We start from the raw sequence: 21,059 nt of genomic DNA on the forward strand, positions 1-21,059 counted from the left end.
GGGAGGATGCTGGAGCGCCGGGACACGGCTCCCGGGAGCGGGGACCGGGAGGATGCTGGAGCGCCGGGACACGGCTCCCGGGAGCGGGGACCGGGAGGATGCTGGAGCGCCGGGACACGGCTCCCGGGAGCGGGGACCCGGCACTGGCGGAGCTCCCGGGAGCGGGGACCGGGAGGATGCTGGAGCGCCCGGGACACGGCTCCCGGGAGCGGGGACCGGGAGGATGCTGGAGCTCCCGGGAGCGGGGGCCGGGCGGGCTGCAGCCGCTGAAAGGGGGCTCGGGGCGGCTCTGTCGCGCCGCGGCTCCTGGCAGAGGCTGTAGCCGGGCGGGACTCGGCCTCTCCTCACCCTGGCAGAGCACACGGCCTCGAGCTGCGCCTCAGGAGGTGTAGGGTGGCCAGGAAGGAGAATTTTTTCAAAGACATTGGAACATCACGTCTGACATTGGAATGCTCGGGCGGTGGTGGAGTCCCCGTCCCCGGAGGTGTTCCGGGGAGCACTGGAGGTGGCACTCGGTGCCGCTGACTGACCCGGTGTGTTCGGTCAGAGGTTGGACTCGATGATCCCAGAGGTCTTTCCCAACCTCTGATTGATGCTGTGATTCTGTTAAGTATTTCTGATTTGTGGAGTGTACCGGGAGCTAAATCATCTCCACCCATGGTTTTCCACCCAGCTTTATGGCCACGTTCAGAGCTGGGGAGGTGCCGGCCCTGGAAGCACACAGGTGCCGGAGGCCAAGCATTGCTCCTGAGCTAGGCTGTGATTTCTCTCTTTGTCAACTATTTTCCCCATTTTTGCCTGCAGACACTTCCCTGCAGTGCTTGGGCTTCCCCGTGCACTGTGGTGACACCCAGTTATGGTAGGAACCCCAGTGACCCTGCCTGCTATAAATACCCCCCAGCCCCCTGCAGGTAAATCACCACCCTGGCTTTTACTGTCTCTTTTATTTTGTTTTTTAACCATCTCTATATAGCCTTGCAATGCTTGTGTATAAAATCATACGTAATGCATCACTGAATCCCTACACCCACAGGGAGTCCAAGTGCAGGCCAGACCAGTGCCCTGTTCCCATGAGAGAGGGGTGTGGGAACTGGCAGGGTGCTGCTGAATTCCCGTTGCAAGAGGTGGATGGGTTCAGCCTTGCCTGGGATGGGCAGGGTGCTCTTCATCCCTCCTGGCTGAAGGTCCCTGTAAGTTCTCTGGGATAAACCAGGTAACCACCAGGATGAGCCAGTCCATTTGGGGGTGGACTGGCTCACCTCTGCATCTGCCTGTTCCTTGGCTCTTAAGAAAACCAAAAATGCAAAGACCCTGTGAATTTTACATCCCAATCCACTGGACCTGGGAGCATCCCTTTTCATTTTGTACCGCCAGACAGTACGGGGCTTACTGTACTGTCACAGGCATGCTGCCTTCTTGACATCAGGAATGCCCTGAATCCTCTTTATGTCCTGGATCCATCAGGAAAAATGTCCTGGATTCACTCCAGAACTTCAGCAAAATCCTGATACTTTTCTCTAGACATTGACGGGAGCTTGCTATTCTCTTAAATGCAAGATCAGCCCCACTCCTGTCCTTGATTATTAGTTAAAATGCTTTAATTTAAACCTGTTGCTCTCTTCCTACAGCTCAGCTCTGTTATGATGCCACATCCAATACCTGCAAGCCAAACACAACGTAGGTATTCTCTGGATAGGACTGGGCCGACTTTTGTACAGCTGTCCCTTGAAAGGATAATTACAGGCATGATTTACAGGGTAGTAAGCAGAGATAACTTTTTATCTGCCAGCAATAAAATGAATTCCAGGAACTTGTCTCACTGTGATGGAACCAGGGGAAAACACTCCCTCCTTCGCTGCGTTTTATGGAAGGAAGGGAACAGTCAATACTGAGCACCAACATTTCGGGTTAAATAGACACAGGAACGCCAAAGAGAGGTCTAAGTGCCCCAAATTAAAAAGAACCTTTTGCTCCCACAGTGCCTGATGTCACCATCTCAGCCAGGGGGTTCAGCATCTTCCAGGAGCCCGGGGCTGCGTCACAAAGGAACAACAGGATAGAGGCACCCAGCCCAAACCTGGGCTGGTTTTATGCCTCGTAAATAAACTGCCTCCTAAATATGCCTCATAAATAAAATAAATCAATTCAGTCGTAGTGATTTCTTTTGGTCTCATCAACTGAGGAGCTTACACCAGTGCTGCCAAAAGTACTGGTCCTGTCCCCCACATTAGTGCAGCCCTTCTCCCCAGTGCTGAGTTTTGGCTCAGCACTGGCAGTTTTTGGCTGGGAGAATTGTCTTTGGGATGGGCTCATTCCTGGCTTGCAGATGGGTGGTGACAAGGGGAGGTGGAAAAGCCCTTCTGAAGACCCAGCCTCACCCTTTCATCTCATTTATTTCTTCTTAGCTCTCCTTACTAAATTTCCCACTGAGGACATTTATTTTCCCTCTGTCCTTTATTTTTCAGCCACTTCATTTATTGCCAATGAACTGTCTTGTTTGAGCTGAGAAGGGTCAGCAGATAAAGGAAATCTGTGTGTTTATGGGGAAAAGACAGTGTAAATGCCAAGAAAATATGGCTGGGAGGCAACTGGAAAGCCAAGGTGTAAACACTTTAATTTACTGACTAGGGAAGAATAGAAAAATCTTAGTTGTCGTTGTTGTTGTCCAAATAATATAAATGATAACACAGCTGCTTTATGGCCATTTCTTTCTGAGTTATGTATATTTAATAGTAATATATACTATAAATAGTATGTATACTATACATATGAGATCAATACATAATACAAATACACAATATATAATATTGCAACATGTATATATGTAATAATAAATATATAGGTAGTGATGTGCATATATGTAGTAATATGTATATGTGATTTCTATATCTTATGTGTATTATATACATATGATATTTTTTCTATATTATGTAAATATATATTTACAACTTCATCTACAATATAAATTCAGGAATTTATATACATGTAATTCCAGGTGCATCCAGCAAAAAGTAGACATGATACCCACATAGATCCCCAAGGGGGGGTGTATGTATCTAACATAATTATTTTGTACTTAAAGATTTATATCTATTTTATCTATATACATTTATATTATGGGTGTATGTATTTACACAGTCTATAAAAACTGTGTAATGAATATAGTTATATATCGGAATTTTTTTTTTCATTTTTTGTTTTTTTTTTTAATCTGAATTTTGGCTACCTCTGACCTCCCTTGGGTGGGGCACACAGGGCAGGGTTTCACCTGAGCTCTTCCTGCTCCTGTTTGTCCAGCGAGTGCAGCAGCTGCCCAGCACATTCCCGGTGGCTCCGGAGATTGTTTCCTGACCAACACCCATTCGCAGTATTTCCCAAACCTCATCGCCATCGCTCCCACTCCCTCTTCCCCTTCCAATGATCCCTGCGGGCTGCGGAGCAGCCGAGTTCAAACAATCCGTGCTCGCCCATCGGCATTAAGGAGTTTAATAGCACCAAACAGATAAAAGGTTTCAAAGTGCATCATTAAAAAATATCCCTGTGGCACCGATCTGTGATACCCCAGGGCTTCAACATGACATGCAGAAACCTGTGGCTGCCTTCTTCTGAAATCCTTCCCGATTGTTCAAAAAGATGTAAAAATCCACATTTCATTTTAGTTTAGTTTAGTTTAAGAAACAAACAGGGTTCTCCCTGCCCATTCTCTGCTCACACAGCTATTCTTCAACTCCACGTGGTTCAAAGCTGGAACAAAATAAAATATAAAATTAAATTAAAATAAGATAATATTTTTAATTCTATGTCTTTCTGTCTGTTTCTTTCCCATGTTTAAAGCAAGGACACACAGTACACCTTTGGGGCAACAGCTGAAAGCCACTGAATCACAAAAGCCTGGTCACACCTGAAAATCTCCTGTTCACAACCTCAGCAGGGACCATCTATAGGTTTTGGGTGCTTCCCCTTGGAGCAGCAGGATTTTTGAATAGTCACTTATCCAGAGAGGAGCAGAACAGAGGCTGCAAGGGCAGGGTCTCCTGGTTTGGTGGGAGTTCGGTGGTACTGGGAATGGCAAGGAGCTGCTCAGGCCTCACAAGGGAATGGGGATTATTTCTCCCACAGACAGGCTGGACAAAAGGTCTGGAATAATACAGGGTCTATTTTTACCTCCCTTCTTGCAGGAATTTTGTGGCAGCCGGCGCCTGGTGGCACGCCGACACGCAAACACCCTCCCGGCTCTGGGGACAACGCAGCCCTCTCTGCTCGGAGGTGCTGGGGGAAAGACAGCCAGAGGGAAAGGTCCTGTCCTGCCAGCTGCTTCTCTGCATGCTGGAAGTCTTCCTACTGGTTTTTCACAGAAAACAAAACTCTCCTAACAAGCCCTCATGACGAACAACAGATGAGTCTTGTCCTTATCGCCACCCGGTTGTCACCCCTTCACATTTGCCCCTGGAGCTATTCCCACTGCTATAATTAACGGCAAATCAGGTGTCAGCTTGCTCTGCTGGACACAGCCGTGGAAATTCTTGGCACGGCGCTCTTCCTCTCGGGGCTGGAAGCCAAGTGCTGGAGACATGGGAGAAAAAGGGCTCATTACGCCTGCAGCGGGGTGAGAGCCTTCCCCTTCCTGCCCTGTGCACCCAGGCCTGGATCTAGGACCTAGCTGAGACCCAGTGACCACGACTGCACTTCTGTGTGCCCACCCAGGACAGCCTTGCTGGCTCATCCACCTCCCAAGGTTGCACCCATGGTCAGGCAGGTTCCCTGCAGCCAGGAGCATGGTGGTGGACCTTGGGATGCTGGTGCTGAGGGCCTGCCCTGGACCTGGAGGTCTGCAAGGGATGGGGCTCAGCCCCTGGGTGATGAGCCCCCCTTGCTGCCCCACCAAGACCAGGCTTGGTGGTATCAAAGCTTCCTAGCCCAGAGGATTAGGGACTAACACTACTGGTGGCCCTCCTGTGGGTCTGGTGAAGCATCTCAGTAGGGTTTTGGTGCCTGCCTGGCAGCTGGAGTCAAGGGGAGAGAGATGGTTTCCAGGTCACTCCACTTGGCCAAGCGGAGCATGAAGAGGTGTTTGACCGGCCAGTAATTGGGTCTTAAATGTTGGACATGCAGAAAGAAAGGACATGCACTGGGGCATGGTGAACCTGGCTATGAAAAGCACCAAACAGGTGAGTTAAGACTAAAGGTGTTAACTGTGATTTTCAGGTTTCTCTACCCATAGACCATGGGGTTTTCCTAATGAATCATAGATCTGCAGAAAAACAGAGGCCAGGAAGGAGCCCTGGAGCTGGGACCTCTGGTGACCCCTCCTCCAACTCCTGCTGGATCAGGTTGTTCAGAGCCAAGGTTTTCATGGAAAACATGTTTTTTCCTGGTATCCAACCAAAATTTCTCTTCTTCCACCTTGTGCCCACTGTTCCTTGTGTAACCTCTGAGAAGAGCCTGCCTCCAACCCTGTCTCTGCTCTGACATTTCCCTTTGCTGGGCTCAGTGAGGTTCCTGATGGACCTTTTCTAGGGATGAAATTTCTGGCTATCCTCTCTGGATAGCTCCTGTTCTCAATAATCTGAGAGAAATTTAAACTACTGACACATCTTAGTACAAAATATCAGATTATGAAAACAGGGAATATCTTCAAGCAGTTAGGAGACACATGCCTAAATGCACTAGTTTACGCTTCATCCAACGGGTTGCAGAGAATTTTAGTTTTTATTTTGAAGTTTAATGGTAAGCTTTAAAGCAAGGTTAATTTAAGGTAGCATTAGAATCTGGATGAGAAGGGAAATATGTAATATTCTCATGGAACTGAACAGCAGCAGAGACTTAGGGTGAAAGAGAAGGTTAACCCTTAGTTATAAGGTGATTTAACTACAAATTAGAACAGTAAATTTATCCATACTAAAAATGTCCATCTCCTCTCCCCCACGCATCACAAAAAATAATTTGGCTGCATACTTACTTAACAACTACCTCTATATCTGCTTCTTCCATCTGCAATTCTGTATGAAACATGTGCTATCAAATACAAAGAGGAAAAAACAGAACAAAATAAAATCTAAGCTTCCTTCTAACAGCCACTGAGTTTATTAACACACACACACACATTAATCCCTGAGGCAAACAAGGAGCAGAAATGCACAGGAAAGACTTAACTGGCATCATTCAATGCTCTGTTTGTTCAGCAGCCCTTCCCTCCCATGTGCTGGGATCATGCCCAGGCTTTTGCAGCTTGCAAAACTCTCTTCCCACCAATGTCCCCTCCAGAGAGATGGTTTTTTCCCCTATTCACCACATTTCTGAATATTTTTTCTTGAACAGTTACCCAGCCAGTTGGTTTCTGAGGGAAAATTAAACCTGTGCTCACAAGCCCACATGGAACAGCACAGGTTTGTCCCAGAGAGGGAATGGTGCTCTTCAGCCAACTCCTAGTCCTGCAACGCTGCAAAACCAAGCAGAAGACCAGCCCCAGTGTGTCCATATGATCCTTTCCCCCCTCCCCAAAATGCATAAAATAATTTCCATTTTATTTCTTGTGATGGTTGTGCCCCTTACTGGCAGATCACCTGCCTCCTTCCCTGGCATGTGCAGAATTACATGCACCACTGCTGGAGTAAGGAACAAAATATCACCTTTTTTCAAGCATATAAAAACCTCTCAAGGCCACCAGATCTTTTCTGGACCCGTGGTTCAACTGGAAGAAGCCTACCCCTTGATGGGTGTTCTCTGAAAATACAGTTTATAGTAGAAAGGAAAAGATGATGTATTTATTGCTACAAATGGACATGTTTTTCACCTCTTCCATTTCTAGCCAGATCATCCACTGCCAGGCAAGCTCCCTGGAGCACCTTGGAAATGATCTCAAGGACTTTTGTGGCAGGACAGTGACTCCCCACAAAACCTGCCCTGCTTTTTTACCCCTTCTCCAATGGAAACATTTATTTCATCCCTTTAGTTCTTGCCTGCTCCACACTGGATTTCCCAGTCCCATCTCTGTGGAACAACCTTTTTCACAGTTTCTTCCACATATTAAATCATTTTATTTAAGGCCACATTTGCTCCCCTTCCTTAGTTAGAGAGAGACAAAAGACTTCAGCTGGAACCCCTGTTAAAATGTTTTCTTCACGCTACTAAACAGTCATGGAGAAACCAGATGAAACATCAGAAAACAATTTATTTCTGGTGTCCACACCACTGCGCATCCGTGTCCCTGACCCCATGAGGGGGTGATTTGGAACTTTAAGGTCCCTTCCAATGTCAACCATTCTAGGATTCTATGATATTGCCACCATAATCCCTTTTTGATGGCAAAGTCAGAATCCTGGATGATTTTGGATGACCTCACAGCTGTTCAAGCTTTGCTGGTGGCAGCACAAATCCTCTTGGAGCCCTGTCAGCTTCCATCCTTTCCAACCAATCTTGGGGTGGAAGGGGTTGAAGTTTGCCCCCAGTACTGTTCTTTGAATGTTGGATGATAAATCCATCTGTTAGCTGTGAAACATCTTTAAATGTTTTTTCCATTTCCAAGGACATGCTTATTGAAAATGAAGCCCATGCAGTGAAACTGCTTTGCAGCCATGAAGGGTGACACATCACAGAAACAAAGCCAGCCCCTTCTTGTACTGGGTGCATTTTCACAGAGGAGGTGTCCTAAAATTTTCAACCCTGATGAAGTTTGCACTGGGGCTGGCATACAATGAGCCCCGGAGATCCTTGCCCAAAAAACCCTTGTCAAGGGAAGCACGGTGAATGGTTCCTAAGGATCATTGCTCAGCACCTCAGAAATAGAGGTTGGGATAGGAAACCAGGTCTGTGAGTGGCAGGATGAGGCCAGTGAGGAGCCTGAACTCCTCATTCCAGCAGCAGAGCCCCAGCTACTGAGGGACAGGAGACCTGGGCTGCCTGATATAATGGCACTTGGGGCATACAATGCCATGTGCTCCAAGAGCTACATTTTGCCCCATCAACAGCTCCTGAAGGCCTGCAGCATCTCCCATTCTGCAAAGGGGCCCCGATCAAATTCCTCCAAAAATATCCAACACTTGGACTCAATGACCTTAGGGACTCAATGATCTTTTCCAATCTGTGATTGTGGGACTCTGTGTGAAGGTGGCTGCTTCAAAGTCAGGCTTTTCTCCACAGCTAAACATCCTCCTGTTCAAGACCACTTTCCCGCCTTTTTTTGCCCTAGTTTTGCTGAAGCCTGGGGTAAAACACGAGCGGGTTTAATCTTCTGCTACACGTCTGTGCTGGAGAAATCCAGACGCAGCCAGAAATGTTTGACAAGCTTATCAAAGGCAGTAAATGTTCTCTGTGGCGTGAAGAGGCTTTCCCAGGAGGTTGTCTCCACAAAACAGGCAGGATCCCCGGGTTCACCCGCAGCTGTGGGAGATGCCCTCACAGCCGCCAGCTCAGGGTGCGAGGAGCCGGCAGGAGCCGGGGCTCTGCTGAATAAAAACACCTCCGAGGAGCCAAATCCCACAGCTTCCAGCAGGAAAACTTTGGGAAACGATTTGTTAGGAAGGGCACGCCACGGGAGCTGCAGGGGTGCCAGCTGGAAGCCTCAAGTAAGGCAAGCAGCAAGTTGATTTACTGTGATGGCCACGTTGCAGTGTGTGAGGGGAGGGTGCTGCTGGCCTTGTCAGCCACACGGGTTTGAGCCAGTGCTGGGCCGGGCAGCAGCCAAAAATGCTCTGAAAATGCTCTGCATGTGTATGTATATATAGCTATATGTATAGTATGACCAAGCTAACCCGAGCTTTGGCATCCCTCATCCCCACCACACTCATCCTCATCCACCTCATCCCTCATCCACCACACTGGGCTTTGAGACAGGGTTTGTCATTCTGCCCCCTTGGGAAGTTTGGGATTGAGAAGAAAGTTTAAAAAAAAAAAAAATTTTTTTTTAAAAATCTTCTTTTTCATGCAAAGGGAAGTAGGCTGAAAAAAATCCAGACTGAAAAATAGGCTGTCAAATGGCCATGCAAGAGGTTAAGCTGGCAGGTACTACATCCCCAGGGGACGTGGCATTTTTTTGCTTGGTGCTGTTCCTGCTGAGCCTGCAGCTCAAGGGGCTGGTCCTCATCTCGTGGCAGCTCTGCCCAGCCCAGCACAGGTGCCAGCTGCTCCTCCTTGCCCTCTGTCCCAGCGTCAGTGCTGAGGTGGCTGTGCTCCAGCAGCTGCATGGCGTGACCGAGCCCTGCCTCCAGCTGCAGAGCCACCGCCCCACCACCCTCCTCATCACAGCCACCTCTCCCTGCACCCAGGTGGCTCCAGCCTCCCGGCAATGCTTCGGGTGCTGTGGTCCCCCAGCGTGCAAGAATCCCCCTGCCAGACCCTTTGGAGAGCTCATCCCTGAGGGAATGACGTCCCAAAAGCTGCCATGGCAAAGCAAGAGCTGGTTAAGGCAGCCTGCAGGGCTGTGGGAACACCACCCCCTGCCCCTGCTTGCCCAGGGTGCCTCTTTCAGGGTCTCCCATGAGGAATGCAGTAATCACAGCCAGGATTTATGGGCAGAAGGGGGCTGCAGCCCCCAGCACCCCCAGCAGCCCTGCACAGCCCTACACGCTCCACACTTTGGTGCTGCAGGCCCAAAGCTGCAATGTCTGCACTGCTGCACCCTTGCTGCTGCAGATGATCTTTTACCTACCCAGCAGCAGAGAGCCTTGCAACAGGAGTTAAAATCCTGAATTCTCAAGCGAATGACACCTCCAGGACGGGCTGATTCTTGGGTCTCCCTGCCATGTGCTGGTTGCAGCCCCGTGGGACAGTGGATTTCATCTGGTTGTCTGTGAGTGGGGACACAGAGGCACCGAGCTGGAAACACGACAGCTTGTCAGGAAATAAGCACAGGAATTCTTCCCGGAGATGGAAGTTTGATGAGATCCGCTCACAAATTCATGTGAAGGCACAGAGCAACTTCTGCATTTTTTAGAGTCCTGGAAGATTAGAAGCTCCCATAAACTTTAATGAGATACTTCTGCAAAACCATTAGTAGAAGCTGTTGAAAAGCAAATTATAGCCATTTATGGGGACCCAAGAAACTCCAGCAGCTATTCACTCAACGAGAGCCGGCAAAGCAGCTTTCCTTTCAAATTTCATAGTCCCTTTTGTCAAGAACTTCCTCCATTCTCTTGTCAGGCTTTAATTAAATTTGTGCAGAATGGACTAATTTCTTCTCCCAAGCCATTGCTCCGTGGACCAGCCTGGAGCTGGATCCAGCCAGGCATATCACCCACTTCACCCCAGGTGCCACAATTCCCTGGGGAAAACCATGGTCCTGCACAAACCCAGCCCTCACCTGGTGGATCTGAAATGATGGTGTAAGCAGTGGCCTCCAGGAAGCTCAAATGATGGGCAATTGTATCTTTTAAAGTTAATTTGGAGGGACACCTGATCTGAGCACAAGAGAGGTGGATATGGCTTTTTGAACATATCAAATGGCTTTTAATGCCTTTAATGAAACCTGGGGAGAGGGTAAATTTCTTAGCTGCTCAACTCTCCTTTGAAAAAAAGGCCCAATACATGTCAGCCTTTCTCAGATAAGAGAGCAACTCCAGCATGTCACCCTTCACCTTCAAGAGCTGTCTGCAGGGCTGAGTCATTAATGCAGCTAATTAGAGACTTCAAGCTGATTATAAGAATTGCAGTAAGTGGAGTTACAAAATCCCTGGGCCAGATACTCCTTAATACAAAAGCCACTTTACACTGACCCAGCCTTAAAATACCCTGGGAGGATGTAAAATGCTCTTAAAGCAAATGGGATCTCCACGCACATTTGGAGGGACTGGCACACATCACAGACCACCAGCAGACGATTCTGATGGGGCTCTCAAAGGCCCCATCTGCCCCCAGGTGAAATGAAAGCATCTTTCTGGTCAAAGAGAGTCAGGTCTTTCACAACAAATGAAAACAAAACAAAATATATTCAGGCAACTGAAGAGCGGACTGATATCGATTCAATAAAAGCAGAATAAAAACGTTGCTGAGTCCAATTTGCAGGTGCCTCCAGGGGTGCCTTAACCTTAACAAGCCACTAAAACTCCCCTCAGTGTCGACTCTGATGAACTTCCATCACTGAATTCTCTAAAGTTCAGATGTATTTTGAACTGGATACAAACCTGAAAAGAAGAGATCAACATTTCTGCATTAGCAGAACTAAGAAAGGAAAGGATCTTCCTACATTGTTTTCAAATAACTCAAAGCAAAGATTGCCCATGGAACAACATTTGAAGCTAAAGTGCCAGGGATGCACCTGTGGCCTGGAAGTGACCATTTGGGTACGAGGTGCCAGTGCTTGGCCTTTTAAGAGGGAAGAGCCCTCTTGAAAGAGAGAGGATCCCCCCCAGCCCCAGCAGCCCGAGATCTGCCCCTTCTTCACACCTCAGGGTCTCCCAGAAGCTGCCAGAGGTGTGTCCCAGGGCAGAGGACAGCACACACGTGGCCGTGATCTTTGCAGAGAAAGGAAGTTGAGAGGGAAGCCTTATCTCTGGGCTAAGCACAGCTCCAAAAATATGACAGCAGTCATGAGACCCATGACCCCAGTCGCCTGATGTAAGGTCACAGCTCTGGTGACATTTGGATTACAGCATCATCTATCACAGCTTTGAGTCAGCAAGGAAGTGCAGCCAATGGTTTACATTTCCCTGCCAGTAAAATAATGCAGGAAAAGTGTTTTGCTGGCAAGGGTGCACCATCCCAGCCTAGCCTCCCTGAGCCTGGGGGGCAGCAAGGGAGGGAGCTGGGGTCTCTGAGCACTTGGGAATGACACCTCTGGAGCTGGGGTCTCTGAACACATGGGAATGACACCTCTACTCACTCCAGGCACTTCGAGGTGCTGGGTACCAGCATTGGGGTGCCACAGGAGTTTAGACAGAGCAGCCAAAACACTGCATTCCCTCCCACTCACTTCCCAGGGCAGGTCAGCCCTGTCCTGCTGCTCAGAAGTAACCTGTGATAGGTAAGGGAACGTGAAAATCCAGCTAAACCAGTGTGCCCAGCTGGCAGTATCGGGGACCTCAGCCCTGGTGGAAAGGCTGGGGGAAACTGGGACTCCATCTCCTTCACACCAGGCTTCCTGCCCTTTCCAGAAAAGGGAAAACTCTGTGGTCACCTTGGCTCGATGGCAGATTAGAGACCTTAGGAAGGACTTTTCTCCTGCAGTGGGAGGTTTTGCTGGGGAACAGGTAGGAGCTGTGGGGTAACACAGTGCCAGCCCACACCCAGTGGGTTAGTGCAGGGATGGGATCAGCCTCATTCCCTCCATAGGCAGAGGGAGAGCTACGTAGAACTTTATTGCTGCCAGGGCTCTCAAAGGAAAAATTATGGTTAAGTGGGATGAAGAACTGAGATACAACATGTTTCTGCAAGGGGGGAAGAAATGCTTGTATAGAAATAAAGACACTTAGGTATGCATACGAGCATTTTTCAATTTAAATAAAAATACATGTTTACATGGCTTGACAATCTCAAATTAAAACAAATAACAAGATGCAAAGGTTTCTTAATTTTCAGGGACCTTCCTGTTACCCTCACCTGCCCAAATATTTGATCCAGAAGAAATGCTGTTCTGGGAGAGAGAGGCAGAATAGGTCAAAGGACAGGCACAGTTGGATCTTGGAACATTTTTGGATCATCTCCTGATCACAGCCAATACAAAAGAAGCACATTTACAGACCTTTCTGCAATCACTTTGGTGACCTGTGGCTTCCTATTTTCTCACATTCATCTCTCACTTTTCTTCCTAGGACTTCTATCTGCAGATATTTCCCACTCTGAACCTAACTTTTCCCTAACCACTGTCTTCTGCCATGATGTTTTCCCCTCCCTTTCCTTCTGTTTCCCCCAGGTAGCTTCATCTTTTTCAGCTGCAATGCCTCTTATCTATTTCCTCTGGACCAGCTAGAAGGACAAGAGACCTGAATCCCCTCCTCGTCCCAGATGCAAGAGGATAATTTTGGACTATGATTAGCTCAGGAAGCTCTTCCAGGAAGGCTGTTCCTAGGAAGCTGGACCTCAGCTCAGCTGTCTGCCTCTCTGCTTTATGACGAGCAGTGTGTCTAAATTCAAATCCACGTTACTCCCATATATTAAGCACTCAGAGCATGATCTGGGGCTTCTTCTAAAATAAGGACCCAGCTGCTTCTTTCTGATCCAGCTCCTCTGAAGTTCAGGAGGGCTTAGGTGGAGACTCCAGCCAAACCAAACCCAGAGACATCCAGCCATGTGCGAGTTAGCAAGCAGAGAACATGAGAACAGAATTTAAATTATCAGGGCTGTATCTTCCACTGTTGTGCATCCTGCAGCTCTGCTGTGACTACATCAGCAGCACAGGGTGTGGATCACTCACAACTTCAGCACAGCCCTTCCAAGCATCCCAGACCTTCCTCCAAGGCAGCTGGGATGTGGCTGGGGGCTAAGGAATGGGTGTGTTTACAACCTGCTCTTTGCCACTTGGCCCCCAGTACCAAAAAAACCATCTCAAATGAATGTTCCCAGTCTTGACAGGATGACTGTGCAGCTGTGTCTAACAAAAGCATGAAGAAAAAGAGCTGCAGAAATATTCTTCATGTTTCCCAAGGTGAGGAGATGCAAGCTGACAGCTTCCCTCGACAAGAAAATGTCTTTGCAAGAGCAAAAGACATTTTGGATCTTTGCTGGACCCAAAACCCCAAGAGAAAAATCCAAAATCCTCTACCCTGGACCCATAGGCTGTTTTCACACCAGCATATACTAACTCACACTGCAGAGGCGGCCAGGGATACTCCCAAATTATCACCTCTGTGGTTATATTGCACCACAGCCACAACAGTTTCAGCCAAGCCAACCCACCTCGTCCCAAACCATTCTCAGCACATCTTCTAGCTCTGTGATGGAAAAAGGGGTGTCTCTTCCATAGAGAAGAGATCCCTGGTGCCTTTGATGCAGGCACCTAAAGAGAAGGGCAGTCTGGAACTGCCACAGAGTTCTTTTTACATGCTTTGAAAATAGTCATCTGCAAGTGCCAAGGTGGAGCAGAAGCAAAGTGAGAATAAAGGCATTTTTCTCTCTGGCTCAACTGAACCTCTGCATTTGGTCCCACAAGTGCACCAGCACCCAGCTGAGCTGCCATGGAGGAGCCAGCATGGAGGAAAACCAAGAAAATCTCTTCCCCAATAAACCCCCTACATAGCAGAGTTGCCACTGTGAATGCACATAAATAATAGTAAACCAGCATGGGAAAAATAGCTGTGGTTGCCAGGCAAATTAATGATCCAGCATAAAGAGCAAATATAAATTAGGCTCATAACAGCCTTTGTGGGGGCATTGGATGCTTCAGAGCTAAACACTAGACAAGGCAGCAATGCTTGTTGCTAAAAAATTGGGCTGGGAAGGAGGGCTGCTGGCATGGGAGGAGTTTGGCAGTGCATGGCTCCCATTAAATCTTTCCCACACGTGTTTTGGGTGGAGCTGTAGCTAGCTGGGCTTCTCTGTACCTTTTTTCAAGCATGTAATAAGGTAATGGCTTGTAATTCCTCATGCACAGCTTTCCACATCTTCCAGGTCAGTCCCACTCCCTTTTGCTCTCCTGGAGCAGCTCTGGCTGTGTCTCCTGCGTGTTTGGAAGCCAGGCTGGTCCCATGAGGAGATGGTTAAAAAGCCCCAGAAATAGCAGGGCTGCTGAAAAGGCAGCTCTGTGCTGGGAAGGGAGGGAAAGCTGCCTTACAATCCTGGCATTGATGGCCTTTCCTGCTGAGAGGAGGCAGGGAAGGGTCCCTGAGCCATTCCTCACCCCAGTCCCACCAGTTCCTGTGGCATTGGTCTTCTTGAACCCTTTTCAGGTGGGGAGGAGAAGATAATTCTGCTTTTTTCCCCACCTCAAAAAGACACACTTATTGGACTCAGCAGCATGCTAGGGCTTCACTGGAATATTTCCAGTGGCTGTGAGCTGTCCTGTGGTTAAATAACAAACAGCAGTAAAACACCAGTACATTTTCCTAGTGAATCCAGAGTATTGTCATCAGTCCTTCAGAAGTGCTATTCTGATTTGCATTCCTTGACCTCCTTTTTTATCCAATTTCTGCTCCCCAATGCTTTACTGGGAGCAGATGCCAAATAAGTGTCATTAGTTCTTGCCATATATTGTTCTTTTGATATTCTGCAGTTGCTGTCAATGAAATGAGAAGTGGAAATTAGATAGCCAGTGCTATTCAGTTAAAGAGATTTAATTTCCTAATCCTCTGAAGAAGGCTATAAGCAGGCAACTGTACTCATATGAGCAGCTCTTGGAGTGAACCTGTAAAAGTCGATCCTTCGTAATTAATTCTGTGCCCAAGTGTTAACTGGCAAAATGCAAGGAAAAAATTGAACACCAAGAGGAATTTAAGTTTTAAAATGCTGCAATGATTAAAACTCTACATTGCCTCTCTGAATTGTCCAGTCATAGAATATCCTGTGTTGGAAGGATCAGAGAGTCCAAAGCTTCCTTCCAATAATTTTAACAGGAATTTTTCCTGTTAAATACTTTTTTGTTAAGACTGGCTTGTAAATTCAGACTTTAACAAGACCCACTCAGAGAATCACCATTTTCATGGGAAATAATGGGGCTAAGCATCTCTGGACTTTAAAGTACCCACATAAAACTGCAAGGGACACTAAAATCTGCTCCACAGGGGCTCAGATCCAGTTGGTATTAAAGAACTGTGTGCTGCTACCAAGGAGCAGCAATTCCTTACCAAGTAAATAAATCCATCTGTAGTGTCCTGGGTCCCAGTTCAATGACAGCACACGTGTTTGACTACGCAGAGACAGAATTTGGCCTTTCACTACCACCACATGGAAAAAGACTTTAGTATGATAAATGTGTTGATGCCAAATCCAGACAGAGGGTGACTTGTGTTTAATTTTCCCAGGATAACTCAGCAAACTTCTATCCACGAGGCTCCACATGACTTTTTTCATTAAGCTGTACAGCACGTACCAAGCCCCCTGTCTTTAAGGTGACATTTCAAACCCCCGTGGAGGAGGGACAGTTGTCAGGGCTGGGATTAAAATAGATCCTTGTTTGTTGGCGTGACTTGTCCTCAGCTCCTGGGAGATGTGGCAGTGAGCCCTGCCACCTCTCCCAAAATGAGGGATGACCCAGATGGAGGCACACAGGACACCCTGCTGGAGGCTCTCTTCCAGCCTGTCCTTGCTTGCACTCACTGTTTGGGCTGGCCATGCCCTGTCCACCTTTTCATTCCACAGGCTGCAGGAGAGTCTCCCATGGGCTGGCACGGCCCTTCCACCCTCCATGGGCAAACCTAAAGACCTGGCAGCACCCAAGGCCGAGTGCAGTGGTTTTTGGGAGCACCAAGAGCAATAATTTGAGCTCCTTGGGGTGCATTCTTTTGTGCTTACACACTTCAACTCCTTTTGGGGGACTGCAAGGATTTGTGAGGAACCTCAGAGGATGACGTCCCACGGTGTGCCCATTACTTGGCACAGCCCTGGTGGTGAACTCGGCTATAAATAGAGCTGAGCCTCTGAGGCTGAGCCCACTTAAGCAGCTCTAATGCAACACCTGCTAATCACTGGCCCCGGGGCGAGTCAGGCATGTGGAGCTGCCCTGCCAGAGAGGGTTCCCAGAGCCAGTGCTGGAACACAAACTATTTTCCAACGTCACTTCTTCAAATGGAACAGACGGGATGAGGCAGAGCAGCTGTGGCATTTGTCATGTTGGACACTGAGACCTTGAAGATGCTCATATGCTGGCAGAGGCAAGGCAGAGAGGAGTTTTGCAGGGGGAAATGAGACAAAATTATTTAGAGACTCTTACCAAAAAGCTCTATAAGAAACTCCAGCTATTTGCTGAATTAGAGATGGAAAAACAATATAAATTCCCTAAAAGCACAATCCAGGATGTGTCCCACACTGTAGAGTGGGTTATTCCTGGGCTCTAAATTTAAAAGACAAACTTCATTGCCACTCTTCTCCATATAAGCTTTTTCACCAAATCTCACTCTGACTTGGGTAGGCTCCTGACAGGGATGTGACATTTACCATTGTCCAGACCTCATCACCCTAAAGTTGTCCAAGTGTCTCAAATCTCCTCTTTTTTGTCTCGTCATGTATCCCCATTGGGTCAACATCTTTCTTGGAAAAGAAGCTATAAAAATACCACCTCCTTTCTAGCATTATGTCTTCCACCTGTCATCTATTCCTTCTCTAGATCCTCAGAAGTCAGGACCAGTATTTTTGGCTGGTGTGGCAGCAGACAAGACCCGTGACACCATGGCATGTCTCTTCTGAAGGTGAGAGCTGACAAGGGCTGGGCAAATGCCAGCGCTGGGAACCAAGGCTGGCTCGGCTCCAGCTGATCCACCTCTCCCAGATGGCCATGGATGACCACGCCTGCCCATCCTCTGGCAGCTCTGCAGAGTGGAAGACCAGGTAAAACAAACAGAATTTAGCTTAAATATTGCTATAGAAATTCATTAGGTGGTTAGGAAGGATAGTTTTGTTCTTTGTAACCAGGGAAATCCCTGGTTTTTCTTCAAATCCAGCTCATTATCAAAAGGGACAGCTGCAGACAAAGCAGAACTCACTTTTATTAATGATTTTTTTCTAGGAACAACAGCTCCCAGGTTGACTGTGTTTCTCTTATCAAAGGGACTTTGTGAAGTTCAAGGTTTCGTCCTCAGTGCCACCGGGGCAGTGTGTATTCACTGTGAACAGAGGACATGCTTCCCAGCTCTGGCCTGTGCCAGAGGGCTGGAAAAGTCCTGGTGATTAAATATTAACAGTTATTGCAGTGCCTCCACTTTGTTATAGCTCTAACACAAGCTCTTTCTCCCAGAAACATGGTGGTTATGGTGAGCTGAGCAATGTGGGAACTCGGTTATTATGCACAGTACTGATCATGAATAAAGCCTTCAGCAGGGCTGAATCCATCCTGCCATTTTGGGAAGGGTGAATAGCTACATAAATAACATAACAGCATATAATCTACCCTTCCAGCTCTGATTTAACCTTGAGATTGATTTGTAAGCTCTTTTTAATTACAGTTATTTTCAGTCTTCTCTACGACTGCTTGGGAAAAGCTGTTTGAACGAAACTCTCCAGGGAGAGTTTCATTTTTCCCAAGCTGGTGTGATTTCCCTTACAAGTCTTATAAAGTGCTTCATTGGAGCATCACTTCCAGTTTTATATATAGCAAATAAAATCTGGATTCACCAGATTTGGTGAATCCAGAATGCCATTTGGTGAATCCATTTTGTGGAATGGTCACTTCTTAAATGACACAAATTTGGAATCAAATAATAAAAACCAGGAGGAAACCACATAAAAACAAGGGCTGGTAGATACTGGATGCAAATATAGTTAAGGCCTTTCTGTCTTATGATCATCTTCCCATTCCTCTGCTTGGATGAAAATTGAAGACCATTTCAAGTGCTCCAATGTAGTAGCAATTATACAGCTATAAAGAGAGAGGATGTTAAAATAGTTATTGAGGGAGAACAAACAAGAGCAAACTAGGCCAGGAACGTGGAAATTCTCCTCACAACCCCATCATATCTTCCATGACGTGACAAGAGAGAGGTGGGAATGGCATGGATTAATAATTTGCTTTTACCTTCTCCCCTTCATGTAAATGTGATAAATCTCTGAAAAACCTGTTCCTGAGTATAAAATCTAACACAAATGTGTTCACCCCAAGGAGTCTGGAAGGGAAACAGTGGTTTGGCCAAGCAATTTGTCTTTATAATATTGATTCTGTCAAAGTGGCATAAATGGAAGAGAAGCCTTTAAGTCTGAGTACCAAAGTGCAGCCTCCATTTGATGCAATGAGCACATGTTTTCTGGAACTGTGGTACCCTGGGACCTGCCTCCTTCCCATTTTCTAGCAACTCAGCTCATGGGCTCAGATGAACCTGACTGAAGGATTGTGGACTGAAAGAAATGTCAGCCTTTTGCTTCTGTCTACCCAGTGTGCCACAGCAGGATATGAGTCAGGAGAGAAGGTGAGGCACATCCTGATTGCTCCATGTTAGTTAGGTGCTCAAGAGCATGATCTGCCTTAGAAAAGCAAGGGTAGAGTGTCACGTGGGAACAACATGGATGGCTCGATGCTAATTTCTCCAGCTCAGACTCTTGCTTCTTCTTGCACTGTCTTCTTGCTGCAGATGGGGGTTTGGCTGGATTTCCAAGCAAGCCGCAGCCCCAAGGTTGCTGCAGGACACTCCAGGCATTCACCTCTCAGAGAAGGAGCCAGCTGGCATCCACTCACCTCCAGTGCCTCTGCACACCTGGGTGGAACTGGCCATAAGGTACAGCTGGCTGGCTGCTGAAACTGTGCCCAAAAATGAAGAAATTCCTGTCCTCTGCCCTCCAGACTCTCACCTTGAGCTATGCTGGACCCTGCCGGGTCCAGAGGAGGATCCTGCTCCAGAAAGGGCTGGGTGGGAAAAAGGACAAGAGCCTTCTCCAGCATGGAGCTCCCTACAGATCCCCCGTGCTCCTTACAAAGCACATAGCTTTGTAAAACAGCTGGCTTAGTGGGGATGAGAGGAACATCCTCGGGATGAGAGGAACATCCTCTTTCATGGAATTTTGGGAAAATTTCATTAACCCTGCCCCAGCTCTGTACCCAGGGACATTCCCAAGTGCAGGCTCTCCTGCTGTCACTGCTTCAGTCTTGCTTTTTAACCTGCACCACTTCCTCCTCAGCCTTCCTGGCAACGTCCCTTGCTGGCTTTTGCCCAGACTTCTCCCTGGGAGTGTTGATTGGAGTTGTCCGAGCAACACTTTTCCCTCTGTCTCTGCTGTCCTGCTGTGACTCCAGTGAGGCAAGGCAGCCCAGCCACCCCCAGCTCTGCTGGCTGCCATCTGCCCTCTGCTTCTCTCCTGGCTGCTCTCGTTTGCCTTGCCAACTCCAAAGCAAACACGGCGGAGACACGGACACGGACACTTCCCACGTGCCCCACAGCCGTGGCCTTTGCTGGGGCTTGGTGACTGCTCAGAGACATGCTGGGGGTGACACTGCTGCCTGAGCAGCGGGCTGGCTCCTGAGAGGGACGTCACCCAGCTGACACCTCCACATTCTGCCCTCTTGCTGTCCTGCTTCCACCTCCCACCAGCACCTTCTGTCCCATCTCATCTTCTGCTTTCTCCTTACCACAGGGAGAATTCATCCTCCTCCTCTGTTCTCCTAAATTCTCTCTATTTCTGCCCGTATTCCCCTTCTCCCACATTCAGTAGCTTTTGGGATTATCCCTCAGACCAGCCTGGCTCTCTTCCCACTCCTCTCATTTCCACCTAATCAGCTCCTCCTAAGTTGAAGTGATGTCCTCATCCTCCTGGCCAAGTTGTCTTTCTAACAGTGCCACACATTTCTTTTTTCTGTCACCTCTCTTTGGGGTTCAGCCAGTGGTTTTGTGTTCTTCAGTCACCAGTGCCTTTGAATACATCTACTTGTTTTCTCCCATCTCTTGAAATCCACACTGTTAATTGCTATTTCTGACTAGCTTCCTTCACTTTGCTTTCAAAAGGTTTGTTAACTTGTGCTAGAGCCAAAAACATACCTTCTGTAGAGGCAATAGCAAAGGAATTCATAAACTCACACACACAAGATCATTCTCAACACATTCTAAAATGGGGAACAAAAGACCAGAGCTTTTATCTGGAGTAAATGGAAGATGATGGATGCAAAAAGACATGAGGTAAAAAGAAAGGGAAGGGTGCTACAACCAAAAATGAGGGATGTCATTACAGGTAAGTTGTTTGGAGAGTACAGTGTTACCTACTGGAAAGGCAAAAAGTATAATAAGACAAAGCTCATGAACTAACCAGGGGAAGATAAAAACTTGTCATGATGAAAAATACCAGGTGCTATCAATAGCATATAATGGACTGAAAAATGCACGTGAAAAGGAGCATTGATTTTGTGTCTGGCCCCGCTTTTATCAAGGTCCATAAGCAAAGCTAGTCAAAATCAATAACAAAAGTGGCTGGGAAACCACAGGGAAGCTTTGATCAGGTTACATCTCTGTGGCTTTGATTCTCATGTTGAAGTCACTCAAACTGCATTTCTTGACCTTTTT

General features: G+C 47.5%; 2 long non-coding RNA genes across 3 annotated transcripts; one reads left to right on the forward strand and one right to left on the reverse strand.

Moving 5' to 3' along the window:
* Positions 1-182: 182 nt before the first annotated feature.
* LOC146768069 (uncharacterized) lies at positions 183-2,154 on the forward strand. The gene is made up of 2 exons (XR_014954090.1): positions 183-911; positions 1,034-2,154. It is a non-coding gene; the product is annotated as an uncharacterized LOC146768069 (long non-coding RNA).
* Positions 2,155-3,470: 1,316 nt separating this feature from the next.
* LOC110484902 (uncharacterized) lies at positions 3,471-7,241 on the reverse strand. Of its 2 annotated transcripts, none has more exons than XR_002467841.3 (2): positions 4,165-7,241; positions 3,471-3,744 (listed from the first exon to the last, which is right to left on the reverse strand). It is a non-coding gene; the product is annotated as an uncharacterized LOC110484902 (long non-coding RNA). The 2 variants fall into 2 exon arrangements; XR_014954091.1 differs by having other exon boundaries at positions 3,902-7,241.
* Between the last annotated feature and the right edge of the window lie 13,818 nt (positions 7,242-21,059).

The sequence above is a fragment of the Lonchura striata genome, chromosome 3 (assembly GCF_050655825.1).
Source record: "Lonchura striata isolate lonStrDom1 chromosome 3, ASM5065582v1, whole genome shotgun sequence".
NCBI classification, from domain to species: Eukaryota; Metazoa; Chordata; class Aves; order Passeriformes; family Estrildidae; genus Lonchura; species Lonchura striata.